Raw genomic sequence first — 5,884 nt, forward strand, 5'->3', positions numbered from 1 at the left:
CTGCCTCCAGTGAGTGCAAAGTTACTTTGAGACACTTTGAGGATGACTTCTTTATAGAGCAGAGCTAAAATTTAATGCAACAGCATTAATAATTAAAGCTTCAAAAAAGTAACATCAATGACAAAAATCATATTTAAGGATAAATACTAAGCTTTAAAATTACCAGTCTGGAAAGACTAGACAGCTAATTGCAATTTGTGACATAACCCTGTTATATTGTAAAAGTCCTTCCCGCTGAGGAAGGACTGAGTTTAAAGTGAATAAGAGGAGAAATGTGGAATTTACCAATTTACTCATTATGGATTTTCTTTCTGTCCTGAGCTGAAAATTTCCCATTACAAAACATAAGAAACATACTCCTTTTGAGCTGCCATAGGGCTGTCATAATTTCAGTAAACTAGGAGCACTCTTCAGTTACGTAATAGTAATTTGAGATGACTTCAGTGAAGACAAAAGGAGGCTGAGGAATACAAACATAGAAAAATCAAGATCAGCTGCCATAAGGCATGTGGTTCTGATAGTTTTGAAGTCATTCTAAATTCTAACTCCTCTGTTTAAGTAATAGGAAATGCTGTTCTCAGTAAACAAGGAGGCAACATTTAAGGCAGATCAATCATGCACACTTGTTATCAATGTTAATTTCACTGTCAGGCCACACAGATGCTTCCTCTTTAAGATGACTGTATGATCTTTCCAATACTTTTTTCTGATGCCAACCCAGACTGAGATCCTTTGCATGCAACCTGAATTTCTTGACAAATAATTGTTCAGCATCTATGTATTTCAGTGCTATAAATCTCATCCAACAGGTTGATGAACTGGAGAGTCACAGAATCATAGGGAACAGCTAGCCCTTCTCAGAGGCCACTTAGTCCAATCTCCTGCCAGAGGCAAGATCGTGCCTATTCAAACCATCCTATACAAACCCACTGTCTAACCTATTAGTAAAACTACACAGTCAACACTGACCCCCTAACCTGCCACAGATAAGGCAGGGGGACAATGTAGGCTGGGGCAGGCAAAATATGGCCCTCAGGCCAGATCTTGCCCACTAGGCATTTTCATCCAGCTCATGGTGCCCACCAACTAATTGAATCCCACACAGCCCTTCTGCCCACAAGGGTGGGAGTTAGCCACCCATGTATACACACCACACAACATATCATATTGCACCTCGCTCCCACCCATGTGGGTAGAAGGGCCTGGCCCAACCAGCATGCAGCTTGCAGGTGGAGCTGCTGCTGCCACCACTGCAGCCACCTTGGGATCTGGTCCGCTTCCCCGGCATCCTATTCACTCCAGGCACCAGGTAGGGAAGTGGCAGGGGGAAGGAAAGGAGGACCTGCAACTGGGTGGGAGAGTGGAGTGTGTGGCTGGGGCTGGTGGCAGCACAGAACCCATGCCCAAGGGGGTGGTGGCAGCATGGAGCTTGGGTGGGCAGGATGTGGGTGTGAGGGAGAGTTCAGGGGGATGTGGGGTGTCCCCCACATGCCCCCCATTGTACACAGCCCTTGCAGCCAGGGGTGCTCGTGCCTGTTAGTATGTGGCTCCAGCCAGCACTGTACATAGGGTGAGGGGCACAGCCCAGTGGCCCACCTCTATCACCACTGCGCACGTGCAGCCCCTGCACTCATGCAGCACTAGGGGGGAAGCTCCACACACTGGAGCCTGCTGCCTTCCCCACCCCCTGCCATGTAGGCCTTGGGTATGGCAGGGCACTGTTGGTGCCTGCCACTTTAAGGTCTGGAGCAGGCAGCAGCCAGGTGCTTGAATACAGTGGCCATTTTGAGACCCAGGATATATAGGGTGAAGCAGCAGTTTGCTGCTGGCCACCATGAGAGGGATATCAGTCAGCAGAGCTGAGGCTTACAACATCTTGGAGGTATATGGGCTGGGGTTAGGGGGGTGGAGGAGGCCCCAGGTCCCAGGCATGACCTAAAACTGCACCCTGCCAGGGTAGGGAGGCCTGGTGGGACTGCCAGTGGTGCGGTAGCCCTGGGAAATGCCAGGATCATGAACCTCCCTGGTGAAAGGCAGGTCGGGGGTGCCTGATAATCTCCAGCCCCTGCACAGTCTTGGCTGGAGGGAGCTCAGAATAGAGAGAACAGTGAGAGGGCTGAGGTTCATTTGTGAGGGTTAAGAGAAGGCAAGCCATTCAAGCCTGACTCAAGGCACCTGAGCTGGCCTATACGGGGGCCAGGACCCAAGGTGTCTCAAAAAGGCCAGGGCCTATAAGCGAGGAATGTCTGGAGCAAGAGGCTTAGGATTCTGACTGGCCTGAGAGGCAGGGCTAGGGCCTAGGGAGGCCAAAGGTCCCAAAGAGGGGACCACAGTTGTAGAGGGTGAAGTCTTACGGGTGAGCTTAGCTGCTCAGCTGCCTGCGAGGCATGGGCCCCAGTGTAGGGGAAGATTTGGAGCTGGGGATATCACTCCTAGCCATCGGAGTCTTAAATGGGCAGCCTCCTGCCTGAGTAACATCATAATCATTTATCAAGGCATGGTAGGAAGAGAGGTGGGCAGTTAGCCCAGAGACAGATGGGCAGGCAAAGAGCAAACTGAGCCTGGGAAGGTCCCCTGTTACACCAGGACTCTGCCAGAAGTGGAGGGGAGCCCCAGCCACTACTTCTCTGCAGAGTCCTAGGACCTGTGCAGCTGGGGGTGGGGAACGCAGCCAGCTCCAGCATGTGGAGCTTCCCTCTGACACTGTGCAAGTGCAGGGGCTGCGCATGTGCAGTGGGGAGTGCCAGTGATATAGGTGATCCTCACTGCGATATGCAGCACTGGCTGGAGTTGTATGCTGCTGGGCACCAGCCCCTGCACCAGACATGAGCACCCCAAGTGCCCCCACCTGCTACACCATGGGAGGAGTGTGTGGGGGGGTTCCTGCACCCTCCTGCTCTCCCTCACCTCCCAACTGCCACACACACACATCCTGCTCCCACATATACACACCCCCAACATACTCTGTTGCCCCAATGTGCACACCCCCCCACACCATATACAAGACTAAGTATTTATTTTTGCGTTATTATGAAGTCACCTCTGTATACAGTATGCAAACAAAAATCATGATAAAATATTTTTTGTAATATAATTAAAATATTTTATAGTAGGTATTTGACTTTTAGTGTATGATTTGGTTCCCCCCCTCCTCTCCCAGTTCTAAGATGGCAACCCTCTCTCCACCCCCTCCCAAAATGAGCATTTCCAGGGGGCAAGGGGAGGGACTTCCAGTAGCAAATATCAGGGGTTAGGGATGGGACTTCTGGTCCCAAGATGGCAACTAGAGGGTGGGGCAACTGTGGAGCTACCTATGCGGGCAAGGGTGGAGCTACCTATGCAGTCCTTGAAAGCTCACCAAACCTCATTAAGCAGCCCTCCACCCAAAATAATTGCCCCCTGATGTAGGCCAATGTCCTGCTGCTGTGAGAGTTGTTAAAATATGTTTGAGAGATCCAAGGAGGAGGGCCACACTCCCAGCTACAAAGGAATGTAAACCTCCCTATAGTCTGTAACAATCTGACCATGGGGGAAAATTCCTTCCTGACCCCCAAATATGGTGAGTGGTCTGACCCTGAGTAGAAACAGAAGACCCTCTAGACAGAAACCTCTGGATTTAAGTCTCAGCAGGAGCATTAGCGCACCCCAGTCAAAATCCCCAGCCTTGTTTACATCTAGGACTCAATTGCTCCAGAGCTGTGCATTTTTCCTTACTAAATATTTTGATTAAAGGAAACTTCAATCTAAAATGATACTTTTTGAACTGTAATTAAAAGCTTGTTGTGCATGGTAGGAAAAGGGCAAAAGTACTCAGTTCTTTCAGTTGAAGGACTTACCTACAGTTCAAAAACAGTATTGATAATTCATTACCAACGCAGCTTTAACATTATGGGAGTGAAAGAAGAGATAATTTCCAGCACAGTGCCTAGATCCAAAGACTGTGTGTGGGGAAACAAAGTTAAGGTCAGAACAAGAAAACTTGCAACTATCTCCATAGCTGTTGTTGCAGCTCATAGTTTAGATTAGAGGCTGTCTCTGCTCCTCATGCCCAGTTCCTTGACTCCAGTTCTGTGAAGCACTAAATCTCTGTTAGCCTATTTAGAGAAATGCAGAAAGGGAGAATTCTGGGAGTGGCCTACAAGACCCACGTTCCTTTTGTTTAAAATTGGTATCTAACCTTATGGCTGGAGGGAGAACTTCAGAAATTTTGAACTGAGCATAAACTGATTCAGTGATGCCTTCCTGAGTGTGCAGACAACCTGAAGCAGTGGCTCGAAAGACATGAATGTAGGACTGGAAGGGGACACTAAGGCCATTGAATCCAGTCCCTTATGTTTGCAGGCAACCTTTCATCCTAACAGTGCTAAAAAATCATCTGCTAATACAACAGTCACAAAGCACATAATGAGTCTCATCCCTAATACAACAGTCACAAAGCAGTTAATGAAAATAGCATGCTGCAATATGCTGCATTTAAAAAAATATATAGGTGAGATACGGGTACTGCCATTGCAATTACAGAGAACTCATTAGTTAATATAAGTTCACAGGATATTAAGAAGACCATACCCCATGCTACAGAGGAAGGCAAACTGCCACAGTCCTTACCTATCCTTTTTGATCTCAGGTCTGGTGATCAGTTCCACCCTATGGGCACATCCACGTAAGCGTGGACGTTTCTTTCCCTGCGGACAAGTAGCAGCAGCACAGCTTGTACTACTGCTACTTGTTCCTGGGGAATATCCTTGTCATATGCGTTCTGGCATGCATCCTGGGGGCCTCCTGGGGCTGCAGTCATGGCAGGAACCCTGGCCAGCAGCTGGAGCAGAGCTCTGGCTGACCAGGCTCTGTGGGTGGTGCAAACTGCTGCCACATGCACCACCCGGCTTTTTTTTAGTGTAGGGTTTTTTTGACTGTGGGATCTCCCAGGGTCAAAAAATCCCCCTGTGCTGCAAGGTAGCAATGTAGGGAACGGCTGCATGAGAAATAATACCTTCTAGCCAGGGACCCCAGTCAAAACTCCCAACTTTAACTGTGGCCAGTGTTCAGGGCTTCTGTGGAAGGTGGGAAAAAAAATAAAAGGTAATAAAATGTTTATGAAATGAGAGAGAAAATCCTTCCTTGTCCCTACAGATGACCAGTAGAAGTCCTGAGAAATGGAATTAGCAGGCTCCTCTCAGAGAGGAAGAGAGAGAGAGACTCACTTTCAGTCCTAACATGGGGATTGGAAATGGTTGAATGAACTGATCACATGGGCTGCTTATTGATCCAGCAATATTTTCATTCCATCAGTAACCCTCCTGGGGTTGCAGGAATCTTGCTGGGTTCCTAGAGAAACAATTTAGATTCTTTGCCATCAATACTTTGCTCAGAAGATTATTTCAAAACTTCACTCATTTGATAGAAATCTTCTATTTCCAGCTTAAATTTGTCCAGTTTATAGCCAATTAGTCTTGTTCTTTACCTTTACATAGGTTTTTTCCTGGCTTGACCTTGACCCCATGAACATATTTATAAAAAAAGCTGTAGTGTAATGAGGAGTGGGCAAACAGGGCACCAGCCCCAGACACCACTTATAGGGCATGCATGAACAGCAGCTACCACTGCTATCAACCTAGCTTCTGATAAAAAATAACTTCAACTTTTTTTTTCTAACTTAACAAACCACGACCTTTTAAACTGTTCTGATCAAATAAGTTCTCTCCCTTGACCATCTTAGTAGTTCTCTTTTTTTCTTGGTTCTGCAGAAATGAATCTTTTTTGAGCTTTGGTGACCAGAACTACAGCCAGTATTCTAAATGGGGTCTTACCAGTGCCTGGTAGAGTGATACTAATACTACCCTGTCTCTATTAAGAATCCCCGCATAGCATTGCCTGGAACGTA

This window comes from Gavialis gangeticus, unplaced genomic scaffold (genome assembly GCF_001723915.1).
Source record: "Gavialis gangeticus isolate Ggan-Ray unplaced genomic scaffold, GavGan_comp1, whole genome shotgun sequence".
In the NCBI taxonomy this organism is placed as follows: Eukaryota; Metazoa; Chordata; order Crocodylia; family Gavialidae; genus Gavialis; species Gavialis gangeticus.